The sequence below is a fragment of the Schistocerca gregaria genome, unplaced genomic scaffold (genome assembly GCF_023897955.1).
Source record: "Schistocerca gregaria isolate iqSchGreg1 unplaced genomic scaffold, iqSchGreg1.2 ptg000169l, whole genome shotgun sequence".
Taxonomy (NCBI): Eukaryota; Metazoa; Arthropoda; class Insecta; order Orthoptera; family Acrididae; genus Schistocerca; species Schistocerca gregaria.
Window position 1 is genome coordinate 6134433 of NW_026061724.1, and position 17962 is coordinate 6152394.

Here is a 17962-nt window from a genome sequence, read left to right on the forward strand (position 1 = left end):
GTTTCTGATGCACATCTGGTGGCATTCTGTAATCTGTGGACTATCAGAGTGTTGATGAAACAAAGAAATTGCATCGGGATTGAATTCAACATGCCCACTTTCCTCCACCGGGGTAATGTCTCAAACAGTCTACGCTTTGATTGTTCTCTGGAAGACCAGTAGTAGTTTCCGATGCACATCTGGTTGCATTCTGTAATCTGTGGACTATCGGAGTGTTGATGAAACTCAGAATTTGAATCGGGATTGAATACAACAGTCACCATGCGCACTTTCCTCCACGGGAGTAATGTCTCAAACAGTCTACGCTTTGATCGTTCCCTGGAAGGCCAGTAGTAGTTTCCGATGCACATCTGGTGGCATTCTGCAATCTGTGGACTATCAGAGTATTGATGAAACACAGAAATTGCATCGGCATTGAATACAACAGTCACCATGCGCACTTTCCTCCATGGGAGTAATTTCTCAAACAGTCTACGCTTTGATCGTTCCTGGAAGACCAGTAGTAGTTTCCGGTGCACATCTGGTGGCATTCTGTATTCCGTGGACTATGAGAGTGTTGATGAAACACAGAAATTGCATCGGGATTGAATACAACAGTCACCATGCGCACTTTCCTCCACGGGAATAATGTCTCAAACAGTCTACGCTTTGATCGTTCCCTGGAAGACCAGTAGTAGTTTCAGATGCATGTCTGGTGGCATTCTGTAATCTGTGGACTATCAGACTGTTGATGAAACACAGAAATTGCATCGGGATTGAATACAACAGACACCATGCACACTTTCCATCATGGGAGTAATGTCTCGAACAGTCTACGATTTGATCGTTCCCTGGAAGACCAGTAGTAGTTTCTGATGCACATCTGGTGGCATTCTGTATTCCGTGGACTATGAGAGTGTTGATGAAACACAGAAATTGCATCGGGATTGAATACAACAGTCACCATGCGCACTTTCCTCCATGGGAACAATGTCTCAAAGAGTTTAGGCTCTGATCGTTCCCTGGAAGACCAGTAGTAGTTTCCGATGCACATCTGGTGGCATTCTGTAATCTGTGGAATATCAGAGTATTGATGAAACACAGAAATTGCATCGGGATTGAATTCACCATGCGCACCTTCCTCCACCAGAGTAATGTCTCAAACAGTCTACGCTTTGATTGTTCTCTGGAAGACCAGTAGTAGTTTCCAATGCACATCTGGTGGCATTTTGTAATCTGTGGACTATCAGAGAGTTGATGAAACACAGAAATTGCATCGGGATTGAATACAACAGTCACCATGCGCACTTTCCTCCACCGGAGAAATGTCTCAAACAGTCTACCCTTTGATCGTTCCCTTTAAGACCAGTAGTAGTTTCCGATGCACATGTGATGGCATTCTGTAATCTGTGGACTATCAGAGTGTTGATGAAACACAGAAATTGCATCGGGATTGAATACAACAGTCACCACGCGCACTTTCCTCCATGGGAGTAATGTCTCAAACAGTCTACGCTCTGATCGTTCCTGGAAGACCAGTAGTAGTTTCCGGTGCACATCTGGTAACATTCTGTAATGTGTGGACTATCAGAGTGTTAATGAAACACAGAAATTGCATTTGGATTGAATACAACAGTCACCATCCGCACTTTCCTCCATGGGAATAATGTCTCAAACAGTCTACGATTTGATCGCTCCCTGGAAGACCAATAGTAGTTTCCGATGCACATCTGGAGGCATTCTGTAATCTGTGGACTATAAGACAGTTGATGAAACACAGAAATTGCATCGGGATTGAATACAACACTCACCATGCGCACTTTCCTCCATGGGAGTAATGTCTCAAACAGTCTACGCTTTGATCGTTCCCTGGAAGACCAGTAGTAGTTTCCAATGCACATCTGGAGGCATTCTGTAATCTGTGGACTATCAGACTGTTGATGAAACACAGAAATTCCATCGGGATTAAATACAACAGTCACCATGCGCACTTCCCTCCATGGGAGTAATGTCTCAGACAGTCTACGTTTTGATCGTTCCCTGGAAGACCAGTAGTAGTTTCCGATGCACATCTGGTGGCATTCTGTAATCTGTGGACTATCAGAGTGTTGATGAAACACAGAAATTGCATCGGGATTGAATGCAACAGTCACCATTCGCCCTCTCCTCCATGGGAGTAATGTCTCAAATAGTCCACGCTTTGATCGTTCCCTGGCAGACCAGTAGTAGTTTCCGATGCACATCTGGTGGCATTCTGTAATCTGTTGACTATCAGAGTATTGATGAAACACAGAAATTGCATCGGGATTAAATATAACAGTCACCACGCGTACTTTCCTCCACGGGAGTAATGTCTCAAACAGTCTACGCTTTGATCGTTCCCTGGAAGACCAGTAGGAGTTTCCGATGCACATCTGGTGGCATTCTGTAATCTGTGGTCTATCAGAGTGTTGATGAAACACAGAAAATGCATCGGGATTAAATACAACATTCACCATGCGCACTTTCCTCAATGGGAGTAATGTCTCAAACAGTCTAAGATTTGATCGTTCCCTGGAAGACCAGTAGTAGTTTCCGATGCACATCTGGAGGCATTCTGTAATCTGTGGACTATAAGACTGTTGATGAAACACAGAAATTGCATCGGGATGGAATACAACAGTCACCATGCGCACTTTCCTCCATGGGAGTAATGTCTCAAACAGTCTACGCTTTGATCGTTCCCTGGAAGACCAGTAGTAGTTTCCGATGCACATCTGGAGGCATTCTGTAATCTGTGGACTATCAGACTGTTGATGAAACACAGAAATTCCATCGGAATTGAATACAACAGTCACCATGCGCACTTTCCTCCAAGGGAGTAATGTCTCAAACAGTCTACGCTCTGATCGTTCCTGGAAGACCAGTAGTAGTTTCCGGTGCACATCTGGTGGCATTCTGTAATGTGTGGACTATCAGAGTGTTAATGATACACAGAAATTGCATTTGGATTGAATACAACAGTCACCATGCGCACTTTCCTCCATGAGAGTAATGTCTCAAACCGTCTACGCTTTGATCGTTCCCTGGAAGACCAGTAGTAGTTTCCAATGCACATCTGGAGGCATTCTGTAATCTGTGGACTATCAGAGTGTTGATGAAACACAGAAATTCCATCGGGATTAAATATAACAGTCACCATGCGCACTTCTCTCCATGTGAGTAATGTCTCAAACAGTCTACGCTTTGATCGTTCCCTGGAAGACCAGAAGTAGTATCCGATGCACAACTGGAGGCATTCTGTAATCTGTGGACTATCAGAGTGTTGATGAAACACAGAAATTGCATCGGGATTGAATACAAAAGTCACCATACGCACTTTCCTCCATGGGAGTGATGTCTCAAACAGTCTACGCTTTGATCGTTCCCTGGAAGACCAGTATTAGTTTGCGATGGACATCTGGTTTCATTCTGTAATCTGTGGACCATCAGAGTGTTGATGAAACACAGAAATAGCATCGGGATTGAATACAACAGTCACCACGCGCACCTTCCTCCTTGGGAGTAATGTCTCAAACAGTCTACGCTTTGATCGTTCCCTGGAAGACCACTATTAGTTTCCGATGCACATCTGGTGGCATTCTGTAATCTGTGGACTATCAGAGTGTCGATGAAACACAGAAATTGCATCGGGTTTGAATACAACAGTCACCATTCGCACTTTCCTCCATTAGAGTAATGTCTCAAACAGTCCACGCTTTGATCGTTTCCTGGAAGACCAGTAGTAGTTTCCAAAGCACATCTGGTGGCATTCTGCAATCTGTGGACTATCAGAGTATTGATGAAACACAAAAAATGTCATCGGGATTGAATACAACAGTCACCATGCGCACTTTCCTCAATGTGAGTAATGTCTCAAACAATTTACGTTTTGATCGTTCCTGGAAGACCAGTAGTAGTTTCCGATGCACATCTGGTGGCATTCTGTAATCTGTGGACTATCATTGTGTTGATGAAACAGAGAAATTGCATCGGCATTGAATTCACCATGAGCACTTTCCTCCACCAGAGGATTGTCTCAAACAGTCTACGCTTTGATTGTTCTCTGGAAGACCAGTAGTCGTTTCCGATGCACATCTGGTGGCATTCTGTAATCTTTAGACTATCAGAGTGTTGATGAAACACAGAAATTGCATCGGGATTGAATACAACAGTCACCATCCGCACTTTCCTCAATGTGAGTAATGTCTCAATCAATTTACGCTTTGATCGTTCCCTGGAAGACCAATAGTAGATTCCGATGCACATCTGGTGGCATTCTGTAATCTGTGGACTATCAGGCTGTTGATGAAACACAGAAATTCCATCGGGATTAAATACAACAGTCACCATGCGCACTTCCCTCCATGGGAGTAATGTCTCAAACAGTCTACGCTTTGATCGTTCCCTGGAAGACCAGAAGTAGTTTCCGATGCACAACTGGAGGCATTCTGTAATCTGTGGACTATCAGAGTGTTGATGAAACACAGAAATTGCATAGGGATTGAATAGAAAAGTCAGCATACGCACTTTCCTCCATGGGAGTGATGTCTCAAACAGTCTACGCTTTGATCGTTCCCTGGATGACCAGTATTAGTTTGCGATGGACATCTGGTTTCATTCTGTAATCTGTGGACCATCAGAGTGTTGATGAAACACAGAAATTGCATCGGGATTGAATACAACAGTCACCACGCGCACCTTCCTCCTCGAGAGTAATGTCTCAAACAGTCTACGCTTTGATCATTCCCTGGAAGACCACTATTAGTTTCCGATGCACATCTGGTGGCATTCTGTAATCTGTGGACTATCAGAGTGTCGATGAAACACAGAGGTTGCATCGGGTTTGAATACAACAGTCACCATTCGCACTTTCCTCCATGGGAGTAATGTCTCAAACAGTCCACGCTTTGATCGTTCCCTGGAAGACCAGTAGTAGTTTCCGATGCACATCTGGTGGCATTCTGTAATCTGTGGACTATCAGAGTATTGATGAAACACAAAAAATGGCATCGGGATTGAATACAACAGTCACCATGCGCACTTTCCTCAATGTGAGTAATGTCTCAAACAATTTACGTTTTGATCGTTCCCTGGAAGACCAGTAGTAGTTTCCGATGCACATCTGGTGGCATTCTGTAATCTGTGGACTATCATTGTGTTGATGAAACAGAGAAATTGCATCGGGATTGAATTCACCATGAGCACTTTCCTCCACCAGAGGATTGTCTCAAACGGTCTGCACTTTGATTGTTTTTCTGGAAGACCAGTAGTAGTTTCCGATGCACATCTGGTGGCATTTTGTAATCTGTGGACTATCAGAGAGTTGATGAAACACAGAAATTGCATCGGGATTGAATACAACAGTCACCATCCGCACTTTCCTCAATGTGAGTAATGTCTCAATCAATTTACGCTTTGATCGTTCCCTGGAAGACCAATAGTTGTTTCCGATGCACATCTGGTGGCATTCTGTAATCTGTGGACTATCAGAGTGTCGATGAAACACAGAAATTGCATCGGCATTAAATACAACAGTCACCATGCGCACTTTCCTCCATGGGAGTAATGTCTCAAACAGTCTACGCTCTGATCGTTCCTGGAAGACCAGTAGTAGTTTCCGGTGCACATCTGGTGGCATTCTGTAATGTGTGGACTATCAGAGTGTTAATGAAACACAGAAATTGTATTTGGATTGAATACAACAGTCACCATCCGCACTTTCCTCCATGGGAATAATGTCTCAAACAGTCTACGATTTGATCGTTCCCTGGAAGACCAGTAGTAGTTTCCGATGCACATCTGGAGGCATTCTGTAATCTGTGGACTATAAGACTGTTGATGAAACACAGAAATTGCATCGGGATTGAATACAACAGTCACCATGCGCACTTTCCTCTATGGGAGTAATGTCTCAAACAGTCTACGCTTTGATCGTTCCCTGGAAGACCAGTAGTAGTTTCCAAAGCACATCTGGAGGCATTCTGTAATCTGTGGACTATCAGACTGTTGATGAAACACAGAAATTCCATCGGGATTAAATACAACAGTCACCATGCGCACATCCCTCCATGGGAGTAATGTCTCAAACAGTCTACGCTTTGATCGTTCCCTGGAAGACCAGAAGTAGTTTCCGATGCACAACTGGAGGCATTCTGTAATCTGTGGACTATCAGAGTATTGATGAAACACAAAAAATGGCATCGGGATTGAATACAACAGTCACCATGCGCACTTTCCTCAATGTGAGTAATGTCTCAAACAGTCTACGCTTTGATCGTTCCCTGGAAGACCAGTAGTAGTTTCCAAAGCACATCTGGAGGCATTCTGTAATCTGTGGACTATCAGAGTGTTGATGAAACACAGAAATTGCATCGGGATTGAATACAAAAGTCAGCCCATGGGAGTGATGTCTCAAACAGTCTACGCTTTGATCGTTCCCTGGAAGACCAGTATTAGTTTGCGATGGACATCTGGTTTCATTCTGTAATCTGTGGACCATCAGAGTGTTGATGAAACACAGAAATTGCATCGGGATTGAATACAACAGTCACCACGCGCACCTTCCTCCTCGGGAGTAATGTCTCAAACAGTCTACGCTTTGATCATTCCCTGGAAGACCACTATTAGTTTGCGATGCACATCTGGTGGCATTCTGTAATCTGTGGACTATCAGAGTGTCGATGAAACACAGAGGTTGCATCGGGTTGAATACAACAGTCACCATTCGCACTTTCCTCCATGGGAGTAATGTCTCAAACAGTCCACGCTTTGATCGTTCCCTGGAAGACCAGTAGTGGTTTCCGATGCACATCTGGTGGCATTCTGTAATCTGTGGACTATCAGAGTATTGATGAAACACAAAAAATGGCATCGGGATTGAATACAACAGTCACCATGCGCACTTTCCTCAATGTGAGTAATGTCTCAAACAATTTACGTTTTGATCGTTCCCTGGAAGACCAGTAGTAGTTTCCGATGCACATCTGGTGGCATTCTGTAATCTGTGGACTATCATTGTGTTGATGAAACAGAGAAATTGCGTCGGGATTGAATTCACCACCAGAGGATTGTCTCAAACAGTCTGCACTTTGATTGTTCTCTGGAAGACCAGTAGTAGTTTCCGATGCACATCTGGTGGCATTTTGTAATCTGTGGACTATCAGAGAGTTGATGAAACACTGAAATTGCATCGGTATTGAATACAACAGTCACCATGCGCACTTTCCTCCACCGGACAAATGTCTCAAACAGTCTACCCTTTGATCGTTCCCTTTAAGACCAGTAGTAGTTTCCGATGCACATCTGGTGGCATTCTGTAATCTGTGGACTATCAGAGTGTTGATGAAACACAGAAATTGCATCGGCATTAAATACAACAGTCACCATGCGCACTTTCCTCCATGGGAGTAATGTCTCAAACAGTCTACGCTCTGATCGTTCCTGGAAGACCAGTAGTAGTTTCCGGTCCACATCTGGTGGCATTCTGTAATGTGTGGACTACCAGAGAGTTAATGAAACACAGAAATTGCATTTGGATTGAATACAACAGTCACCATCCGCACTTTCCTCCATGGGAATAATGTCTCAAACAGTCTACGATTTGATCGTTCCCTGGAGGACCAGTAGTAGTTTCCGATGCACATCTGGAGGCATTCTGTAATCTGTGGACTATAAGACTGTTGATGAAACACAGAAATAGCATCGGGATTGAATACAACAGTCACCATGCGCACTTTCCTCCATGGGAGTAATGTCTCAAACAGTCTACGCTTTGATCGTTCCCTGGAAGACCAGTAGTAGTTCCAAAGCACATCTGGAGGCATTCTGTAAACTGTGGACTATCAGACTGTTGATGAAACACAGAAATTCCATCGGGATTAAATACAACAGTCACCATGCGCACTTCCCTCCATGGGAGTAATGTCTCAAACAGTCTACGCTTTGATCGTTCCCTGGAAGACCAGTAGTAGTTTCCAAAGCACATCTGGAGGCATTCTGCAATCTGTGGACTATCAGACTGTTGATGAAACACAGAAATTCCATCGGGATTAAATACAACAGTCACCATGCGCACTTCCCTCCATGGGAGTAATGTCTCAAACAGTCTACGCTTTGATCGTTCCCTGGAAGACCAGAAGTAGTTTCCGATGCACAACTGGAGGCATTCTGTAATCTGTGGACTATCAGAGTGTTGATGAAACACAGAAATTGCATCGGGATTGAATACAAAAGTCAGCATACGCACTTTCCTCCATGGGAGTGATGTCTCAAACAGTCTACGCTTTGATCGTTCCCTGGAAGACCAGTATTAGTTTGCGATGGACATCTGGTTTCATTCTGTAATCTGTGGACCATCAGAGTGTTGATGAAACACAGAAATTGCATCGGGATTGAATACAACAGTCACCACGCGCACCTTCCTCCTCGGGAGTAATGTCTCAAACAGTCTACGCTTTGATCATTCCCTGGAAGACCACTATTAGTTTCCGATGCACATCTGGTGGCATTCTGTAATCTGTGGACTATCAGAGTGTCGATGAAACACAGAGGTTGCATCGGGTTTGAATACAACAGTCACCATTCGCACTTTCCTCCATGGGAGTAATGTCTCAAACAGTCCACGCTTTGATCGTTCCCTGGAAGATCAGTAGTAGTTTCCGATGCACATCTGGTGGCATTCTGTAATCTGTGGACTATCAGAGTATTGATGAAACAGAAAAAATGGCATCGGGATTGAATACAACAGTCACCATGCGCACTTTCCTCAATGTGAGTAATGTCTCAAACAATTTACGTTTTGATTGTTCCCTGGAAGACCAGTAGTAGTTTCCGATGCACATCTGGTGGCATTCTGTAATCTGTGGACTATCATTGTGTTGATGAAACAGAGAAATTGCATCGGGATTGAATTCACCATGAGAACTTTCCTCCACCAGAGGATTGTCTCAAACAGTCTGCATTTTGATTGTTCTCTGGAAGACCAGTAGTAGTTTCCGATGCACATCTGTTGGCATTTTGTAATCTGTGGACTATTAGAGAGTTGATGAAACACAGAAATTGCATCGGGATTGAATACAACAGTCACCATGCGCACTTTCCTCCACCGGAGAAATGTCTCAAACAGTCTACCCTTTGATCGTTCCCTTTAAGACCAGTAGTAGTTTCCGATGCACATCTGGTGGCATTCTGTAATCTGTGGACTATCAGAGTGTTGATGAAACACAGAAATTGCATCGGCATTAAATACAACAGTCACCATGCGCACTTTCCTCCATGGGAGTAATGTCTCAAACAGTCTACGCTCTGATCGTTCCTGGAAGACCAGTAGTAGTTTCCGGTGCACATCTGGTGGCATTCTGTAATGTGTGGACTACCAGAGAGTTAATGAAACACAGAAATTGCATTTGGATTGAATACAACAGTCACTATCCGCACTTTCCTCCATGGGAATAATGTCTCAAACAGTCTACGATTTGATCGTTCCCTGGAAGACCAGTAGTAGTTTCCGATGCACATCTGGAGGCACTCTGTAATCTGTGGACTATAAGACTGTTGATGAAACACAGAAATAGCATCGGGATTGAATACAACAGTCACCATGCGCACTTTCCTCCATGGGAGTAATGTCTCAAACCGTCTACGCTTTGATCGTTCCCTGGAAGACCAGTAGTAGTTTCCAAAGCACATCTGGAGGCATTCTGTAATCTGTGGACTATCAGACTGTTGATGAAACACAGAAATTCCATCGGGATTAAATACAACAGTCACCATGCGCACTTCCCTCCATGGGAGTAATGTCTCAAACAGTCTACGCTTTGATCGTTCCCTGGAAGACCAGAAGTAGTTTCCGATGCACAACTGGAGGCATTCTGTAATCTGTGGACTATCAGAGTGTTGATGAAACACAGAAATTGCATCGGGATTGAATACAAAAGTCACCATACGCGCTTTCCTCCATGGGAGTGATGTCTCAAACAGTCTACGCTTTGATCGTTCCCTGGAAGACCAGTATTAGTTTGCGATGGACATCTGGTTTCATTCTGTAATCTGTGGACCATCAGAGTGTTGATGAAACACAGAAATTGCATCGGGATTGAATACAACAGTCACCACGCGCACCTTCCTCCTCGGGAGTAATGTCTCAAACAGTCTACGCTTTGATCATTCCCTGGAAGACCACTATTAGTTTGCGATGCACATCTGGTGGCATTCTGTAATCTGTGGACTATCAGAGTGTCGATGAAACACAGAGGTTGCATCGGGTTGAATACAACAGTCACCATTCGCACTTTCCTCCATGGGAGTAATGTCTCAAACAGTCCACGCTTTGATCGTTCCCTGGAAGACCAGTAGTGGTTTCCGATGCACATCTGGTGGCATTCTGTAATCTGTGGACTATCAGAGTATTGATGAAACACAAAAAATGGCATCGGGATTGAATACAACAGTCACCATGCGCACTTTCCTCAATGTGAGTAATGTCTCAAACAATTTACGTTTTGATCGTTTCCTGGAAGACCAGTAGTAGTTTCCGATGCACATCTGGTGGCATTCTGTAATCTGTGGACTATCATTGTGTTGATGAAACAGAGAAATTGCATCGGGATTGAATTCACCACCAGAGGATTGTCTCAAACAGTCTGCACTTTGATTGTTCTCTGGAAGACCAGTAGTAGTTTCCGATGCACATCTGGTGGCATTTTGTAATCTGTGGACTATCAGAGAGTTGATGAAACACTGAAATTGCATCGGTATTGAATACAACAGTCACCATGCGCACTTTCCTCCACCGGACAAATGTCTCAAACAGTCTACCCTTTGATCGTTCCCTTTAAGACCAGTAGTAGTTTCCGATGCACATCTGGTGGCATTCTGTAATCTGTGGACTATCAGAGTGTTGATGAAACACAGAAATTGCATCGGCATTAAATACAACAGTCACCATGCGCACTTTCCTCCATGGGAGTAATGTCTCAAACAGTCTACGCTCTGATCGTTCCTGGAAGACCAGTAGTAGTTTCCGGTCCACATCTGGTGGCATTCTGTAATGTGTGGACTACCAGAGAGTTAATGAAACACAGAAATTGCATTTAGATTGAATACAACAGTCACCATCCGCACTTTCCTCCATGGGAATAATGTCTCAAACAGTCTACGATTTGATCGTTCCCTGGAGAACCAGTAGTAGTTTCCGATGCACATCTGGAGGCATTCTGTAATCTGTGGACATTAAGACTGTTGATGAAACACAGAAATAGCATCGGGATTGAATACAACAGTCACCATGCGCACTTTCCTCCATGGGAGTAATGTCTCAAACAGTCTACGCTTTGATCGTTCCCTGGAAGACCAGTAGTAGTTCCAAAGCACATCTGGAGGCATTCTGTAAACTGTGGACTATCAGACTGTTGATGAAACACAGAAATTCCATCGGGATTAAATACAACAGTCACCATGCGCACTTCCCTCCATGGGAGTAATGTCTCAAATAGTCTACGCTTTGATCGTTCCCTGGAAGACCAGAAGTAGTTTCCGATGCACAACTGGAGGCATTCTGTAATCTGTGGACTATCAGAGTGTTGATGAAACACAGAAATTGCATCGGGATTGAATACAAAAGTCAGCATACGCAGTTTCCTCCATGGGAGTGATGTCTCAAACAGTCTACGCTTTGATCGTTCCCTGGAAGACCAGTATTAGTTTGCGATGGACATCTGGTTTCATTCTGTAATCTGTGGACCATCAGAGTGTTGATGAAACACAGAAATTGCATCGGGATTGAATACAACAGTCACCACGCGCACCTTCCTCCTCGGGAGTAATGTCTCAAACAGTCTACGCTTTGATCATTCCCTGGAAGACCACTATTAGTTTCCGATGCACATCTGGTGGCATTCTGTAATCTGTGGACTATCAGAGTGTCGATGAAACACAGAGGTTGCATCGGGTTTGAATACAACAGTCACCATTCGCACTTTCCTCCATGGGAGTAATGTCTCAAACAGTCCACGCTTTGATCGTTCCCTGGAAGATCAGTAGTAGTTTCCGATGCACATCTGGTGGCATTCTGTAATCTGTGGACTATCAGAGTATTGATGAAACAGAAAAAATGGCATCGGGATTGAATACAACAGTCACCATGCGCACTTTCCTCAATGTGAGTAATGTCTCAAACAATTTACGTTTTGATCGTTCCCTGGAAGACCAGTAGTAGTTTCCGATGCACATCTGGTGGCATTCTGTAATCTGTGGACTATCATTGTGTTGATGAAACAGAGAAATTGCATCGGGATTGAATTCACCATGAGAACTTTCCTCCACCAGAGGATTGTCTCAAACAGTCTGCATTTTGATTGTTCTCTGGAAGACCAGTAGTAGTTTCCGATGCACATCTGGTGGCATTTTGTAATCTGTGGACTATTAGAGAGTTGATGAAACACAGAAATTGCATCGGGATTGAATACAACAGTCACCATGCGCACTTTCCTCCACCGGAGAAATGTCTCAAACAGTCTACCCTTTGATCGTTCCCTTTAAGACCAGTAGTAGTTTCCGATGCACATCTGGTGGCATTCTGTAATCTGTGGACTATCAGAGTGTTGATGAAACACAGAAATTGCATCGGCATTAAATACAACAGTCACCATGCGCACTTTCCTCCATGGGAGTAATGTCTCAAACAGTCTACGCTCTGATCGTTCCTGGAAGACCAGTAGTAGTTTCCGGTGCACATCTGGTGGCATTCTGTAATGTGTGGACTACCAGAGAGTTAATGAAACACAGAAATTGCATTTGGATTGAATACAACAGTCACTATCCGCACTTTCCTCCATGGGAATAATGTCTCAAACAGTCTACGATTTGATCGTTCCATGAAAGACCAGTAGTAGTTTCCGATGCACATCTGGAGGCACTCTGTAATCTGTGGACTATAAGACTGTTGATGAAACACAGAAATAGCATCGGGATTGAATACAACGGTCACCATGCGCACTTTCCTCCATGGGAGTAATGTCTCAAACAGTCTACGCTTTGATCGTTCCCTGGAAGACCAGTAGTAGTTTCCAAAGCACATCTGGAGGCATTCTGTAATCTGTGGACTATCAGACTGTTGATGAAACACAGAAATTTCATCGGGATTAAATACAACAGTCACCATGCGCACTTCCCTCCATGGGAGTAATGTCTCAAACAGTCTACGCTTTGATCGTTCCCTGGAAGACCAGAAGTAGTTTCCGATGCATACTGGAGGCATTCTGTAATCTGTGGACTATCAGAGTGTTGATGAAACACAGAAATTGCATCGGGATTGAATACAAAAGTCACCATACGCACTTTCCTCCATGGGAGTGATGTCTCAAACAGTCTACGCTTTGATCGTTCCCTGGAAGACCAGTATTAGTTTGCGATGGACATCTGGTTTCATTCTGTAATCTGTGGACCATCAGAGTGTTGATGAAACACAGAAATTGCATCGGGATTGAATACAACAGTCACCACGCGCACCTTCCTCCTCGGGAGTAATGTCTCAAACAGTCTACGCTTTGATCGTTCCCTGGAAGACCACTATTAGTTTCCGATGCACATCTGGTGGCATTCTGTAATCTGTGGACTATCAGAGTGTCGATGAAACACAGAAATTGCATCGGGTTTGAATACAACAGTCACCATTCGCACTTTCCTCCATGGGAGTAATGTCTCAAACAGTCCACGCTTTGATCGTTCCCTGGAAAACCAGTAGTAGTTTCCGATGCACATCTGGTGGCATTCTGTAATCTGTGGACTATCAGAGTATTGATGAAACACAAAAAATGGCATCGGGATTGAATACAACAGTCACCATGCGCACTTTCGTCAATGTGAGTAATGTCTCAAACAATTTACGTTTTGATCGTTCCCTGGAAGACCAGTAGTAGTTTCCGATGCACATCTGGTGGCATTCTGTAATCTGTGGACTATCATTGTGTTGATGAAACAGAGAAATTGCATCGGGATTGAATTCACTATGAGCAATTTCCTCCACCAGAGGATTGTCTCAAACAGTCTACGCTGTGATTGTTCTCTGGTAACCAGTAGTAGTTTCCGATGCACATCTGGTGGCATTCTGTAATCTTTAGACTATCAGAGTGTTGATGAAACACAGAAATTGCATCGGGATTGAATACAACAGTCACCATCCGCACTTTCCTCAATGTGAGTAATGTCTCAATCAATTTACGCTTTGATCGTTCCCTGGAAGACCAATAGTAGTTTCCGATGCACATCTGGTGGCATTCTGTAATCTGTGGACTATCAGAGTATTGATGAAACACAGAAATTGCACCGCGATTGAATTCACCATGCGCACCTTCCTCCACCAGAGTAATGTCTCAAACCGACTACGCTTTGATTGTTCTCTGGAAGACCAGTAGTAGTTTCCAATGCACATCTGGTGGCATTTTGTAATCTGTGGACTATCAGAGAGTTGATGAAACACAGAAATTGCATCGGGATTGAATACAACAGTCACCATGCGCACTTTCCTCCACCGGAGAAATGTCTCAAACTGTCTACCCTTTGATCGTTCCCTTTAAGACCAGTAGTAGTTTCCGATGCACATCTGGTGGCATTCTGTAATCTGTGGACTATCAGAGTGTTGATGAATCACAGAAATTGCATCGGCATTAAATACAACTGTCACCATGCGCACTTTCCTCCATGGGAGTAATGTCTCAAACAGTCTACGCTCTGATCGTTCCTGGAAGACCAGTAGTAGTTTCCGGTGCACATCTGGTGGCATTCTGTAATGTGTGGTATCAGAGTGTTAATGAAACACAGAAATTGCATTTGGATTGAATACAACAGTCACCATCCGCACTTTCCTCCATGTGAATAATGTCTCAAACAGTCTACGATTTGATCGTTCCCTGGAAGACCAGTAGTAGTTTCCGATGCACATCTGGAGGCATTCTGTAATCTGTGGACTATAAGACTGTTGATGAAACACAGAAATAGCATCGGGATTGAATACAACAGTCACCATGCGCACTTTCCTCCATGGGAGTAATGTCTCAAACAGTCTACGCTTTGATCGTTCCCTGGAAGACCAGTAGTAGTTTCCAAAGCACATCTGGAAGCATTCTGTAATCTGTGGACTATCAGACTGTTGATGAAACACAGAAGTTCCATCGGGATTAAATACAACAGTCACCATGCGCACTTCCCTCCATGGGAGTAATGTCTCAAACAGTCTACGCTTTGATCGTTCCCTGGAAGACCAGTAGTAGTTTCCAAAGCACATCTGGAGGCATTCTGTAATCTGTGGACTATCAGACTGTTGATGAAACACAGAAATTCCATCGGGATTAAATACAACAGTCACCATGCGCACTTCCCTCCATCGGAGTAATGTCTCAAACAGTCTACGCTTTGATCGTTCCCTGGAAGACCAGAAGTAGTTTCCGATGCACAACTGGAGGCATTCTGTAATCTGTGGACTATCAGAGTGTTGATGAAACACAGAAATTGCATCGGGATTGAATACAAAAGTCAGCATACGCACTTTCCTCCATGGGAGTGATGTCTCAAACAGTCTACGCTTTGATCGTTCCCTGGAAGACCAGTATTAGTTTGCGATGGACATCTGGTTTCATTCTGTAATCTGTGGACCATCAGAGTGTTGATGAAACACAGAAATTGCATCGGGATTGAATACAACAGTCACCACGCGCACCTTCCTCCTCGGGAGTAATGTCTCAAACAGTCCACACTTTGATCGTTCCCTGAAAGACCAGTAGTAGTTTCCGATGCACATCTGGTGGCATTCTGTAATCTGTGGACTATCAGAGTATTGATGAAACACAAAAAATGGCATCGGGATTGAATACAACAGTCACCATGCGCACTTTCCTCAATGTGAGTAATGTCTCAAACAATTTACGTTTTGATCGTTCCCTGGAAGACCAGTAGTAGTTTCCGATGCACATCTGGTGGCATTCTGTAATCTGTGGACTATCATTGTGTTGATGAAACAGAGAAATTGCATCGGGATTGAATTCACCATGAGCACTTTCCTCCACCAGATGATTGTCTCAAACAGTCTGCACTTTGATTGTTCTCTGGAAGACCAGTAGTAGTTTCCGATGCACATCTGGTGGCATTTTGTAATCTGTGGACTATCAGAGAGTTGATGAAACACAGAAATTGGATCGGGATTGAATACAACTGTCACCATGCGCACTTTCCTCCACCGGAGAAATGTCTCAAACAGTCTACCCTTTGATCGTTCCCTTTAAGACCAGTAGTAGTTTCCGATGCACATCTGGTGGCATTCTGTAATCTGTGGACTATCAGAGTGTTGATGAAACACAGAAATTGCATCGGCATTAAATACAACAGTCACCATGCGCACTTTCCTCCATGGGAGTAATGTCTCAAACAGTCTACGCTTTGATCGTTCCCTGGAAGACCAGTAGTAGTTTCCGATGCACATCTGGAGGCATTCTGTAATCTGTGGACTATCAGACTGTTGATGAAACACAGAAATTCCATCGGGATTAAATACAACAGTCACCATGCGCACTTCCCTCCATGGGAGTAATGTCTCAAACAGTCTACGCTTTGATCGTTCCCTGGAAGACCAGAAGTAGTTTCCGATGCACAACTGGAGGCATTCTGTAATCCGTGGACTATCAGAGTGTTGATGAAACACAGAAATTGCATCGGGATTGAATACAAAAGTCACCATACGCACTTTCCTCCATGGGAGTGATGTCTCAAACAGTCTACGCTTTGATCGTTCCCTGGAAGACCAGTATTAGTTTGCGATGGACATCTGGTTTCATTCTGTAATCTGTGGACCATCAGAGTGTTGATGAAACACAGAAATTGCATCGGGATTGAATACAACAGTCACCACGCGCACCTTCCTCCTCGGGAGTAATGTCTCAAACAGTCTACGCTTTGATCGTTCCCTGGAAGACCACTATTAGTTTCCGATGCACATCTGGTGGCATTCTGTAATCTGTGGACTATCAGAGTGTCGATGAAACACAGAAATTGCATCGGGTTTGAATACATCAGTCACCATTCGCACTTTCCTCCATGGGAGTAATGTCCCAAACAGTCCACGCTTTGATCGTTCCCTGGAAGACCAGTAGTAGTTTCCGATGCACATCTGGTGGCATTCTGTAATCTGTGGACTATCAGAGTATTGATGAAACACAAAAAATGGCATCGGGATTGAATACAACAGTCACCATGCGCACTTTCGTCAATGTGAGTAATGTCTCAAACAATTTACGTTTTGATCGTTCCCTGGAAGACCAGTAGTAGTTTCCGATGCACATCTGGTGGCATTCTGTAATCTGTGGACTATCAGAGTGTTGATGAAACACAGAAATTGCATCGCGATTGAATTCACCATGCGCACCTTCCTCCACCAGAGTAATGTCTCAAACAGTCTACGCTTTGATTGTTCTCTGGAAGACCAGTAGTAGTTTCCAATGCACATCTGGTGGCATTTTGTAATCTGTGGACTATCAGAGAGTTGATGAAACACAGAAATTGCATCGGGATTGAATACAACAGTCACCATGCGCACTTTCCTCCATGGGAGTAATGTCTCAAACAGTCTACGCTCTGATCGTTCCTGGAAGACCAGTAGTAGTTTCCGGTGCACATCTGGTGGCATTCTGTAATGTGTGGTATCAGAGTGTTAATGAAACACAGAATTTGCATTTGGATTGAATACAACAGTCACCATCCGCACTTTCCTCCATGGGAATAATGTCTCAAACAGTCTACGATTTGATCGTTCCCTGGAAGACCAGTAGTAGTTTCCGATGCACATCTGGAGGCATTCTGTAATCTGTGGACTATAAGACTGTTAATGAAACACAGAAATAGCATCGGGATTGAATACAACAGTCACCATGCGCACTTTCCTCCATGGGAGTAATGTCTCAAACAGTCTACGCTTTGA